The following is a 14,082-nucleotide window of genomic DNA, read 5'->3' on the forward strand; positions in this document are numbered from 1 at the left end:
GTGTGGCCGCGTGAAAAAGTAGGCTGGCTTCCTGAGGACTTCTAGGTAGACCTCCCTGCCCCGGACTGCCTACCCTAGGTTCCTCTGAGACAGAGAGATAACCTTCTATCTTGCTTACGTTGTTGTAATTTTGGTGTTTTGTTTATTACTTGCAGCCAAACCTAATCATAACAGGTGTGTTGGTTAAACACTTGCATATATGAAGACCAGGGAGGGATTGGGATTAAAAATCTAAACCTAGCCAGGATGATCATTAAAAAATTTTTAAGTTAGAGGTGTTCAAAATCTTATGACAGCCTTAGCTGAGGTTATTTTCTTTGCTAGTTTATTTTATATCCATTCACTCACAAATGTGGAACAGGTCTTCTTTTTCCACCTTACCCCTTGGCTTAGAAATATTAATAACAAATTAGTGCATTAAAATGTTGATATACTTAATGTCTCCTGTTAGGCTGGAAATGTCTGTGCACCTAAAAGTGGCAACAATGCCAGAAGTTTAATGTGTCCACGCTGGTGTTTTTTTTCACTCTTAGCTGTAAAAAGAAGGCAACCAATTGCTTTTTTTTTCCCTTTTAAGAGTTTCCCTTGTTGTTATTATTATTTAAAATATTTTTATTGATTTTAAGAGAGGAAGGGAGAGGGAGAGAGAAAGAGAAACATCGATATGAGAGGAGAACATTGATCGGCTGCCTCCTACATGCCCCCAGCCGGGGATCAAGTGGAAACCCAGGCATGTGCCCTGACTGGGAATCGAACCAGTAACCTTTTGGTGCATGGGACGACACCCAACCAACTGAGCCACACCAGCCAGGGCTTTCCCCTATTTTTTTTTGAAATTTATCTTTATTGTTAAATCCCCTATTATTTTTATGTCACGAGAGCTAATTTCTTTTTCATGGCTTCCTTTAAAGGATTTAATTTCTTTATTGCCTGGTTTAATTTAGCTCATATGAATAAGAACTTCCTTGACAGTGAATGCTTACTTCTTAAACTAGTTCTTTCCTGTGTACATCGGTTCTCTAAACTACACTTCTCTTACCTTCTTAACCATAAGGGAGCAAGGAATGTCTATCTTTTTTATTTTTATTTTATTTTATTTTTTAAATATATCTTTATTGATTTCAGACAGAGAAAAGAAGAGGGGGAGAGAGAGACAGAAACATTAATGATGAGAGAGTCATTGATCGAGACCACAACCTGGGCATGTGCCCTGACCGGGAATCGAACCCTGATCGCCTGGATCCTAGGTCGATGCTTAACCACTGAGCCACGCCCGGCCGGGCATGTCTATCTTTTTTAAAGAAGTGGTGGCTGTGGGTGAATGCAGACGGTGCGGAAGGCAATCTGTGAGCTATACCAAAGACGAGCAGGTCTGTGGGCTATGGCTTCATGAGAAAATTCTTTTCTTCATTTTTAAGTAAATGATACCCTTTTTTCTCCCTATAGGAATTCCCATTAAGTTCAGACAATCATGAATTTGAGAACTTGATCAATCTAATTGGAGCTATGGGACATTAAAATAAGAACTTTCACCCCTGAATGTCTGGACCCTGAACTAGTATAGTAGGGATCAAAAAGCTGAGGGTCCTGTCAGTTTGGCTGATTTGGAAATTTCACTGGTTTGGACAACACCTTGGCTGGCTGCAGAGTCCAAATCCTTAGGCTTCCAACCGAATTCCCAGGTTGAAACACACCAATTATGCTGAATCATATCCCATTGCCATTTTGTTTTAAGTTTAAAAAAATGGTCAACTTGGCAGCTTATTTGGTTCAACCTATAGAAGAGGTTTTAGTTTCCATGTATTTTTGTTTGTTTGCTTGTTTTCCAAAGAAAAGTTAACTTTTTAAAAAATATATATCTTTATTGATTTCAGAGAGAGGAAAGGAGAGGGAGAGAGAGATAGAAACATCAATGATGAGAGAGTCATTGATTGAGCCCACAACCCGGGCATGTGCCCTGACCAGGAATCAAACCCCGATCGCCTGGATCCCAGGTTGTCGCTCAACCGCTGAGCCACGCCCAGCCGGGCAAAGTTAACTTCTTAAAATACCAACATAAATATTACCAAGAACAAATATTGTGTATAAAACAATGGCAGAAAATGGATATTTTTAAAATGAGTAACTTGCAGATAAAGAAAATAAGGCTCACAGAGTTGAGGTTATTGCCCATGTTCAGAGCTGGGATCTGTGTCATTATGGGAACCTGGATCTGGCTGAACCTGAAACCCATGAGTCCCTTGCATTCAATGTAGTGACCTCCTTGGTCAGGTTTAGAAGAGTCTCACTGCAGAGATGAACTTTTTTTGCTCTGGAGCTCTTGGAAAGCCTGGAGCTTCTATGTAGTTATATGGCTCCTTGGAATTAAAGAAGCACTTCAGCATGTTGCTAACATTAACATTCATCCTTTTTAAATGTAAAAATAACTTATTTTCTTACTATGAACACAAGGCACTGAAAAAAAACCAACACAACTTGAAAATATAAGTAGGTAAAAGAAAATAAATTTGGCTTCTTCTCACCAACCAGAGACAAGCACTGTTAACATTGGATGTATAGACTGACCTCTGTGTGCTCATTTATTTAACAAATTTGTATGGAGTAGGCCCTGTACTGAGTGCTGGGAGACTGGGGGACAAGCACACATGGTCCCTGCCCTGGGTCTAGAGGAGGGCCAAGTCAGATCAGCAGATACCTTGATTATACCTTGAGATATTTGAAACCAAGTATCATTTTTAAAGGGTATCTGTGATATAGAGTTATGGGGTGAGAGGAGCGGGAAATACCCTAAATTAGATGGGGGAGGGGGGGTTCAGAAAAGGCCTGTTGAGGAGGAGACATTTCAGCTCAGGTGAGAATGGTAAGCAGTCAGTGATACAAAGAGCTGAGTGTCCAGGCAAAGGTACAGTCAGGGCCCGAAGGGGTTCTGGACCTGCCACCCCCACATATGCCACTGTGGCAAACTGATTGAGCACCTGAGAAACAGCAGGTGCAGGAAGGCTCTCTGGCATCTCCCTTTGTGCTTAAAAGTAGGGCATCCAATTTCCCGTGGGGAGGCGCCCTGCCTGTACCAGGGAGAACATTCTTATCGGAGACAGGGAGTGAACCTGAGACAAGGCTGCACAGACCAGCCGTCGAAAATGACCCTTCTTCTGCATTAGTTCCTCCAGGTAGTTCCTGGTCACCTTCCCATAGTTTACTGCTCTTATCCCAAACCCATTTTCCCATTGTCTTGTCCTATCTCTATAACTATCCCACTTTGCTAAATAAAGTGGTGCAGAAGCCCTCAGGTCTAACTGTGTCTTTGGGGCTTTCACTTCTTTCTAGGAAGCCCCTTAGGCCATGGAAAAATATTAACATCAAGTAAAATTTGTATGTATGCTGTTTCTCCTGTAAGTCTGTCTTTTGCCAGTTCAATTCACAGGCCCCAGCCCCAGAGCCTGAGAGGTTGGAGGAGCAGTCTCTCCTCCCCTCCAGCAGGAAGGAGGTTAGCCCATTTGACAGACTTTCCAGGAGGAGGGAGGGGAGGCCAGGGTGGCTGGGCCGGAGTGAGGCAGGGGACGAGGGCTGGCCATGCACACGCTTTCATAGGATTTGGAAGAGAGCTGGAATTCTGTCCCACTGGGGCTATTAATTATATATGTAGTTTAAAAAACAAAAATGGAATAACTCTGTGTACACGATTATTTGTTACTTGTTTTTCTTAATTATCAAGATGTATATATTGGATCCAAGTCCTTTTGATGTACAACTGCCCTTAGCCAGGAAACCTTGCCCGTTACTTGCTCTCTCATTGCCTTTGTAAGAGAGAGAACTGCACTCCCTATTTTTATCTATATGATATAACTCAGGGGGAAAAAACCCTGCTAATTCTCTGTATATGCTTCTGTGAAAGTAATTTCCCTGAGACTGAGTAAAAATCTATAAATGGGCATTTTTCTAATAGGAAAGATTCTTTTTTGTTACTGGCTTGCCTCCTGCCCTCTCTGAAGCCCAGGCAGAAGATAAAAATGAGTTTGTACAGAATGTTAATATCATTCCTTGAGTTGTAACACCCTGCAGTTACATTACCTATTTACTCTTATTTCCTCAGAATCTCGCTTAAAATAACGTGGCGTTTAGCCAGAACGATACTCTGATTTCTCTAAGAAATGAACACACACCCCGTTGCCCTCCGGCAGGTAGGCCAGTGCGGCAATAGGGAGATAGTGTGTTTTGCATCACTGTGCTGCCGGGTCACGGTCAGTATTTTCAGCTGGTAACCACTGAATGGCCTTAGGGTGTATGACATGTGCCAGTGCTGGGACATGAGTTACTTCTGCAGTTTCAACATTAAGGATCACCATGTGTGGTCCTTACCAGTCAAATTTCGTAAGTCTAAGTGAAAAAGGCAGTGTTTTGAAAGACAAGTACAGCAAAAATGATTTGGCATGTCGTGGGTGGTATGTTATAACAGGCTTACCCAGAACAAAGCAAACACAAAACAGCCAGGGGCCACTTTAGATCCTCGGTGAGTAATTTCCCAGGGTTTACGCAGGTCTGAGAGAAGAGAAATTCTTTCCAGCTTGTACATTGGAAAGCTTTGCTAGGTTGAGAATGAGAAAAGACACCTCCTCATTCTCACACACCCAGTTTAAGGAAAAACCCACTCAGCCCACACCCAGCTGGAATTCCCCACGCAGCCTACTTTTTGTAAAGCCTAAGGTCTGAGAGGTGACAGCTGCTCCACCTCCAGCCTCACGAGCCCAGAACACTCCAGGGCTGGTGTGGGCGTGCGGGCGGGGTGGCCACACACACGCTGCAAATTCGGACCAGTCTGAGATTTAGAAGATTTGGGACCATTATACTTGGCCATTGTTTTCCCAAATTATAAGGAAAAAAGAATAAAATGAATACTATTTGGTTATTATTGCTTTTTATGGATTTTCTCCAAATAAAAACTTAAGTTTCCTGGTCGTCTGTCACATGTGGAGGGAGGCAGACACACAAAATATATTTTATTAAGCAAATCTGAAGCCCAGAAAGAGGGCCAGAAAACTGCCGGGTGTGGTTCAGGGCCTAGGGAAGCTGTACTATTCCAAACTGGGTGATCCGGGTGCCGCATGTGAGTGGGTAGATGGAAGGCAGTGTGTGAATTTCCCCCACTGAATAAATAGTGTGCCCCCAAAACCCAGACGCTATTTATTGAGACAGGAAATAAATTTATGTCACTGAGACATGTTAAGAAAAACCCCACCCAGCGTTATAGGATTGTTTACCTGGCTTCTCGTGTAGAGTTTGGCCTCACCTGGTCCTAGAGAATAGAAACATATCGCAGGTATTCTGAGATTTGAGGAACCTAATGAAATAGTAGAGTTTACTAATGTTGTGCTATTAAAAAAGAATAGCAGTAATCTCAATTATCCCATATTAGGGGCTTGGGAGTCATCGTGGATATGCAGTTTTCCCAGATGGCTCTGGGGTTACCTAGGCTTTGGAATTGATCTCCTAATTTTGGTGGTTTGTAAACATGTTAACTGCTTTGATGGACATCTATTTAAGCTATTATCAACTTCCTTTCCCTGAACATCTGTACCAAGGGAAGCACGTGCAGTCATTTGTTAAAGACACTGGTGACCTTCAGACAGCTTCTGAAGGTGTGGAAAGTGGGGGCTAAGACAGGAAGCAGCCTGCAGAGTGGCCACCAGCGTGGCCTCCACAACCAGAGCGTCAGATCCTGGCTCCTCCACTAACTAGCCCTGACTTTGGATAACGTAACTTCTCTGTGACTCAGTTTCACTACCTACAAAATGTGGTGGGGGGTATGTGGCCAGTAGGGTGTGCTTTGCAAACTTCCGACTGCAGGGATCATAAGTGACCAAGGGCCACTGGCCACTGTGCTCTGATATCTGTCACAGGGCTCGCTGACAGCAGGCCCCACGGCTGCGGCTGGATGTTAAGGCGAACCCTATACGGGGCCACACGGACCTGCTTTGTTTGCTACTTTGGCTTGAGGATCCCTTGATGGCTTTGCCTAAAGGACCTTTGTGATGTTTCCAGCCAATCTTCCCTCTGTCTCCTGGCTGGGCTCAGACGTGCATCACAATCCAGCCTCTTCCAGCTCCCTCTCTCTTTCCCCTCGAATGGGCATTTCTCCTACCACAGGGTTGTTAGATTAAGCAACAGATAAACAAATAATGGGATGACCAGTTAAATTAGAATTTCAGATAAATAATTTTTATTATAAGTATATTTAAACTTTTAATAGACTCATTTTATCTGGCAAAAAATCGGGGCAACTTTAATACCATCTTGGTACCTGATTATTGGAGGACCTTTACTTCCACAGGGTGCTCATAATCGCACCTACCTCACAGGCAGAACTGAATGAGTAAAAGGTGTAGTTAGAGCTGGACTTGAACTTAGTAAGTGCTTGGTAAATGGTGGTTACTATCAAAGTCAGGGGTATGCCGGGACTAGACGGGCTCCGTGGTCTCCCAACCTTTCTCCCCGGGTGACATGGGGATAGGTTGGCACCCAGGCTGTGCACAGGTGCAGGGCACCTCCTCCTCACAGAGTGGTCTGGTGGTGGCACTTGCAGAGCTGGTAGAGGCTCAGTGACCTACCCAGAGCAGGTGGCCCTCTTAGCAGAGCGGCTCCGCTCCTCTTCTGCTGCCTGAGTGAACGCTGCGGGGGTCCCTGGCCATCCCCGTTTCCTCCCCATCAGCAGCTGTTTCTCATCTCCCTGCTCTTTTCTCCTAGCGTCTTGTTTCCCCAGTGCTTTATGGCGTTTGTACAAAGAGCCAGGCCTGGTCGCCACAAAGCTAGAATGCTCTTTCACTGCTGGCAAACCTCCACAGTTCTGCCTCTAGTTATTCCTCGTACTCCTATGTTCATAGCAGCACAGTTTACAATAGCTAAGATCTGGAAACAGCCCAAGTGCCCATCAATAGATGAGTGGGTAAGAAAGCGGTGGCACATTTACACCATGGAACACTATGCAGCTGTAAAGAAGAAGGATCTCATACCCTTTGGGACAGTATGGATGGACCTGGAGAATATTATGTTAAGCAAAATAAGCCAGGCAGTGAAAGACAAATATCACATGATCTCACTTATATATGGAATCTAAAGAACTTAATAAACTCTTGAACAAAATAGGTCCAGTGACATAGAAGCATGGAACAGACTGAGGGGAAGTGGGGGTGGGGGGGGGAGATGAACCAAATAATTTATATGCATATATATATATATAACCTATGGATACAGACAATAGTGCGGTTCTCTTTTTCATTGTTTGATTTACTTTGCTTTTTTTTCCTTGGGACGCAGGCTCTGAGGTAGTCTGGTAGCTTGAGAATTCTGGAGGCTTGAAATCTGGATAACTGAGGTGAGGTAAATGAATTATGTAGGCGTAGAAACTAAAGGAACAAATGAGGAATTTCATTGCTATCTGGGACAAATAGGGAGCTCAAAACAAAATGACTTGGATTTTTGGAAGAGAACCTGGGTGTTTTAAATCTTACATGTTAGGACCTTGTCATATGAGATATTCAATAGCAGTAATATAATACATGAGTTAATTTACGTTTCCCTAAAATCCAGAAAACTGTAATTTCAAAATACTAAGTGAACATAAATTAATTCTTATCAAAGATAACTTTGTAATGAATCTGTTTCCCCCTTAATAGCAACCTTATTTGTGCATTAAACTTCCTCACACTAATGCAAATAAATGGTGGCAAAACTATAATCACATATACTGGTTGACAACTGAACTTAAACTTCTAGTCTCATTAAAGTCATAGGATCTTAACGCTGGGATTTTCAAAGGTGACTGAACTCAACACTTTGCCTTTAAGCAAAGGTGAGCTGTCCGAACAAGATTAAAATCAAACTATTTCAAAGTTTCAGAAGAATGTTTACACAATCTGAGGCAAAATGTAAATTCTTGAGTTGCTACTGTCATATTTAACAAAAATTGCTAATTGAGTTAGTTATTTAGAGAATGGTTGTATTAATCTTGTCCATGGAATAGCTTGTTTTTGATGTTAATGGTTCATAAGATGTGATTTAACATGTAGTCTACAATAATTTTGGGAGTCTTTTGGAATGAGTATTTTGGGTTTTTTTCCCCCTACTAGTTATGAGGTTTTTCAAGGTGTTATACTCTGGGTTTAGGACAAACTCATGAGACAGTGAGTGTGGTGGGAAGAGGGTGGGATTTAGAATCAGGACACCTGGATTCCAGGGCTTTTCCCTGCAATTTAGCTCCTTGCATCTGCCACTTGGCTTCTCAGAATTTCACTTCCTCACCTGTGAAATGTTAATGCTAATATGTGCCTGATTTTTTTTTTTTTAACAGCTTGCTCTGTGGCTTGAAGGCAGATTAAATAAAAAAGGGCTTTGTCACAAATTCCTGTTATTGTTTGTATGAGGAAGACACAGTTTATATAATTTGTCACTCATACAAAGAAAGCACAGGCTGGTTAATTCCATTAGTTCTGAGGCACTCATCGTTAGCACAAGTGATCTTTAACCAAGTTGTTTTTTTAAGAGAGGGGAAGTATGGGCACAACATTCCCGGTAGGTGAGGCTCAGGGCCCCTTCCCACGATGCCGCCAACAGCGGCGGTGCTGGGCAGTTGGTCACACTGTTACTGCGTTGCCTGGAGGCAAAGCGTGGGGACAGAAGGCGGGCTTCCCGTCTGGGGGGCTGGCTGGCAGGAGCGGCTGCTGCCTGTGATGTGAGCCCAGGAAGGTCTCATGGTGTGAGCATGGACCTTGGCAAAGGGCGGACTCTGAGAGATGGGGGCAAGGAGGAGGGAGAGCTGTGCAATAGCACCAAGCTGGGCGGTGCGTGGTGAACACTCTCCTAGCGACACTTCAAATTGCCGGTAAATTTACATTCAGGAACTTGTACTAGGTCTTTTGAGGACACAGATGGAGACAGTGGTGTCCAGGAGCCAGCACCTACAGACACAGAAGTGTCAACACAGGCACCACGAGGAAGGGAAAATGGGGCAGTAAACCTGTCAAACAGAAAAATACATTCTTTTTGAACAGAAACTAAATATTAAAAAACCATGCATGTGATGGTTAATTTGTGTCATCTTGACTGGGCTGAGGGATGCCAAGATACCTGGTGTACATTTCTGGGTGTGTGTCTGAGGGTGTCTTGGGAAGAGATTAGCTTTTGAGTCAGTAGACTGAGTAAAGACCACCCTCCCCGGTGTGGGTGGGCATCCAATCTGTTGGGGCCAAACAGAACAAAAAGGGCAGAGGAAGGGTAGGTTGGCTGTCTCTGAGCTGTGAGAGCCATCCCCTCCTGCCCTTGGATGTCAGAGATCCTCATTCTCAGGCCTTTGGACTTGACTCTACCACACCACTGGCTTCCTGGTTCTCCAGCTTTGTAGACAGCATATTACGGGATTTAACCTCCATACCGTGTGTAAACCAATTCCCATAATAAATCTCCTCTTCTACATCTGTTTAACCTATTGGTTCTGTTTCCCTGGAAAATGCAAATACAATGCACTAGGCCATGTAGGATGCCTTAATAAATGCCAAAAGGAGCAGTATCGTCCCAATTATGTTACCTGGATAACAGTTGATAACATTAGAAATCAGTAACAGAAGTAAAGCTTAAACAGCTCATATGTTGGGAACCAAATAGCATTAATAAGGAAACCTTGGATTTAGAAAGAACTCATCAATGTGTAAAGAACCCCAAATTAAGAAGTATTTGGAACCGAATGGCAGGAGAGGTGGGGCATTGCAGATTTGGGTCCTCACGTGAGGTGAGGTTACCCTAGATCTCTGAGGAGCGAGGAGGCCAACCCTGTCACGAGTGTTTGGACACTAGGATCGGCCTGCTGCTGGAGAATTCCGAGGCCTTCTTTCAGTATGTGACCCCAAATGATGCAGAGTCTTGAATGAGCATGTGCACATCTAGGTGCTTGGAATGCCCACACTTTTCTTGAAGGACATGTTTTGGGAATTATCACGTGGGTGGCCGGAAGTCCCGGCTCCCCTGGGATAGTTCTGGTTTGTGCCTGCTATCCTGACGAAATTGTTAATGGCACCACCTTTGACTCAGAAGTTTTGTGGTATGGATGATAAATGATGCCATTACCCTAATGGTCAGTCACTGCTTAAGCTGGCCATGACCTGGAGGTGTCGATATTTTTGTATTAAATAATGTATTTGTAAAATCATTATTATGGTTTTGCTTTGGTAGTTGTTTTGTTCTTGGGTAATTGCTCCATTATCACTATTCTGATTGATTTGTTCCTCTCTAATTCTTTGTTATCCAGCTTTTCTCCCCCCATGGAAAAGTTGGAATGGTGGGCACTCTGTGAGGGACTTTGTCCCCCCAAATGGAGTAAATTCAAAAAAGCTTGAGCCATATTTCTCTGAGGCCCCCTCCCTGCCGCGAGGCTGACTTCCTGCCTCAGTGCATTTTCATTTCTGAGCCATTAGAAAACACATCTGAAGATTCTTAACTCGTAAGTCCCACCAAGAAACTGATTTTCTTTGATGTGAATAGAGCCTATTTCAATTTCACCCAGGTGCAGGAGAACAGCGAGGAATACAGAGTAGAACAAATTGACCTGAATCACCATCTAGGCCTGCGAGCCTCCCTCTTCTAGGAGCTGACGCTATGGTTAGGCTCCCAGGTTATGATGTGCTTTAGACACGCACCACTGAGTTTACACTGGTGGAGATGCCTGTTTGAAATGTGCGCTTGGCATCCCTCAATGAACATTACTCATGCTCTGCATTGATGACGGTGTAGACCCGCTCCTGCCATCAATCACTCAGAATAGGCATAACCAGTGTGTTGTGCAAACCATGAAGATCAGTCCTAGTCATGTCCTCAGGGCAAAGAAGAAATCTGGGCTGGCCCAGAGGATGCAGGGCCTGGCCTGAGCTGCATGCAACACTGGCTTCTTTTTCCTATTTCTCATAACACAGGGCCTCGGCTTTTGCTTGCCATGAATGTTTCTTTACATTCCTAAAGGACCAATTTGGATTTAACCATTTTATTCTGTTGTGAGTGATGCTAGGTTCCCAAACCCACCACCACAAATTGTAATTCAGGAGATCTGATGGGAGTTTCAGAATCTGTTTCAACAAGCACCGACCTTCCTGGGACTTAGTGGAGGCGGGCCTTGGACCGCGCTGTTTCGGAGGGAGGGCCAATGCCTTTAGTCCCGCTGGGAATTAGCCCCTGGGGAAGCGGGGTTGCTGACTGGCAGGCCCATGGTCTCAGGATGGGCAGGTTCAGGAAGAGGGGCAGAAAGAGCCATTTTGTTGTGGCCCGAATTTCCTCCAGGGCCAGGGTGACGAGGAGAGCAGGGTGCCTGTGACAACCTGAAAGGTAGGTGGAATTTAAGTTCTTGAGGAAAAGGAACAGCTAACGCTTCCAGTGTTCCAACCTGGAGCAGCGCTCCCGTCCCGGGGGTTCAATTAGGGTCTCATCAGGGCCTTGCTGGGCCTAGGTACACTGCTGGGTGCCATGTACATTACTGGTGCCAAATAACACAAAAGAAAGAAATAATATTATGAAACATGAAATAGAAGTGTTTATGGGAGCCTAACTCCTTTATGGAAACCAAGTTCACAGAGGAAGCGACTAAGTTCCGCGCGTGTTCCTTTGCCCGCACGGCCGAGGTGTAGAGGTGCGTGTGGATAAAACAGCCTCAGGGTGGGCGCCCACGTTTGAAAGGAAGCAGAATCGCCTAAAGCAAGGCCGCTTGGGTCAGTGCTGGCTGCTTGGCCTCCGGAAAATGACTTCGCCTCACTGTCTCTGGCATCATTTGGGAAGCTGGAAGCAGAGGATGGGAGTGACATAGTTTGCCCTTTATAATCGCCATGGGTTGATTTGCTAATATTTACCCAAGTGTCAGAAAGCCTTCCTGTGTAAAAACCCTGAGGGTACCTGAACAAAAGACTATAACGATGTTGATTTAGAAACAGACACACCTCCTATTTTTCCAGGAAGATCATGTTCCCGGTTCTATGCATCTACCTCAGCAGCAGGTGTGGCCATGTGGGAATATTTACTTGGCGGCCTTTCACACAAACCTGCCCAAGCCATTACGCTTATTCATTTCAGAGAAAATGCAGCTCTGGGTGCCGTCATCATTTTATAGTTTTATGCCATTTTATAGCTTCGAGGGTTTTACAGGTGTCCTCATTTCATATTCATTACCACTTCCTGGACTGCACTTAGCAAATGTCTAACTTTCATTGAGGCTCCACGTAAAAATGGAAGAATTAAAAAAAAAAAAAAGGAGGAATCTAGTTCTGATTGGAGCCTGTCATGTTCTTTCCTTCCCTGGCTAAATCAGGGGAGGGTTTATTTCCAAGATCCTTCTTCTGGAGACTCTTGCTTGATATAAAGTGTGGATTCCCACGCAATTTAATACTCTGCCCCACAAGGAGAAATGAATCAGTTGCTCAGGAAGGTTTACAGTTGCTTCTAATGATCACCAAATCCATCTCACCTTTGGAGACCTATTTTTGTATCACTTAGTCTTTGAAATTAATCATTATTCCTGACATTGAAAGTACAAGAGAAAAGACCAGGAGGCCTGAGTGGGCTCCAGTCCCTCAAAGAGTCCATTTAGAGTGTTATTTTCTTATAAACCTTCATTCAGAAATCCATTTGGGCAGTAGGATCAATACCGTCACGAGCCTGCAAGATAGACCTGCCTTAAGCTGAATTTCATGTTGCAGCGTTAGAGAAACTAATGTCAGAGGAGACTGTCAAAATCATATACTACTCACGGATCATGCGGAAGGATGTAAAATCCAATGGAAAATCTTTCTTAAGGTTCCAAAGAGTTAAAAAGCAGTGACAGCTAAGGGATGTGCACGCTGGCCCAAAGCTTATTCACTTCTTTACCAAGATTTCCAGTGGAATTCTGCTCACGGGGAGGCATTTCAGCCCGGATAGAGACTAATTTACTGGGCTTTAGCCCACGAGGAGACTGTTGGACTAGGAGACGCAGGTAGAAATCACCTTGTGTTTTATTGCAAGTTAATCCCTCTTTCCCCTTGTTATTTCATTTTCTTTACTCCAGAGTGACTTCGGGATTTAGGTTGCATTTATTCAGTTCAGCAGGCCCTCGGCTTTAATCGTGCAATCAGTGCTCGGCCTTCAATTCTCCTCTGTCAGTAAACTACCTTCCTGGAACATCCGCCTGGCAAACAAATTGAGCCACAATAGGCTTGTCTGTAAAGCCAACAGCAAGTCACACCCTCCAGGCAACGTTGCACCGATCAGCCATGTCAGAGCCCTGGCATCATCATGTGGCTGTTGTTCTTATTTCTTAGTTTAGCAAGAAATGGCTTCATTTCCCGTGGGGGTGACTTTCCTCTTGAACGGAAATTCGCCACAGCCTTAAAAAATCGAGGGAAAGTGCAGTGGAGGAAACGCAGATCGCTCACACACCACTGTTCTCTCCTGAAATAGTCAGCAGAACGATTTAATGCCAAGCAATTGAGACATTTTTTCACACACCCCCCCCCCCCCGCCCGTGCCAGATAGCTGACTGGCTCTGACTGATTCCTTGCTGAGCACTCACTAAATAAATAGCATTTTAACAAGTCCAGTGCTGATGGGGAGGCAGACTGGAACTTGTGAATAGCTCTCTCTCTTTCATTTTTTATTTTTAGAAGTGCAGCTGTAAGGGCTAGAGTCCTTGTTCTGCATTCAATCTGAAACAACCCATTGAAAATGTTAATCTTTAAGTAGAGAATAAATGTTGATTATCATGATATTTTGTTCTGGGTTCATCCACATGGACTTCCCCTCACCAAGGCTGATCTGGCTGAGTGTCTAACCTGGCAACTGCAGAGAAAGCCACTGAGCCTTCGATAGAGCATCATTCCCCTGGGGACCAGCCAGATGGCCACTTGGTGGCAAGATTATGATTACATTGGACCCCTTCCAGAGTGAAGGGCAAAGAGATGTGTTTTCTTTGGAATAGATATATGTCCTTGACATTGACCCACCATCATGGTGACTTCACCCTCCACAACATATTGATTGCTTCTGATCAAGAAGCTCTATTTGCAGCAAACGAATTTCAGC

The sequence above is a fragment of the Miniopterus schreibersii genome (assembly GCF_964146895.1).
Source record: "Miniopterus schreibersii genome assembly, chromosome: 3".
NCBI lineage: Eukaryota > Metazoa > Chordata > Mammalia > Chiroptera > Miniopteridae > Miniopterus > Miniopterus schreibersii.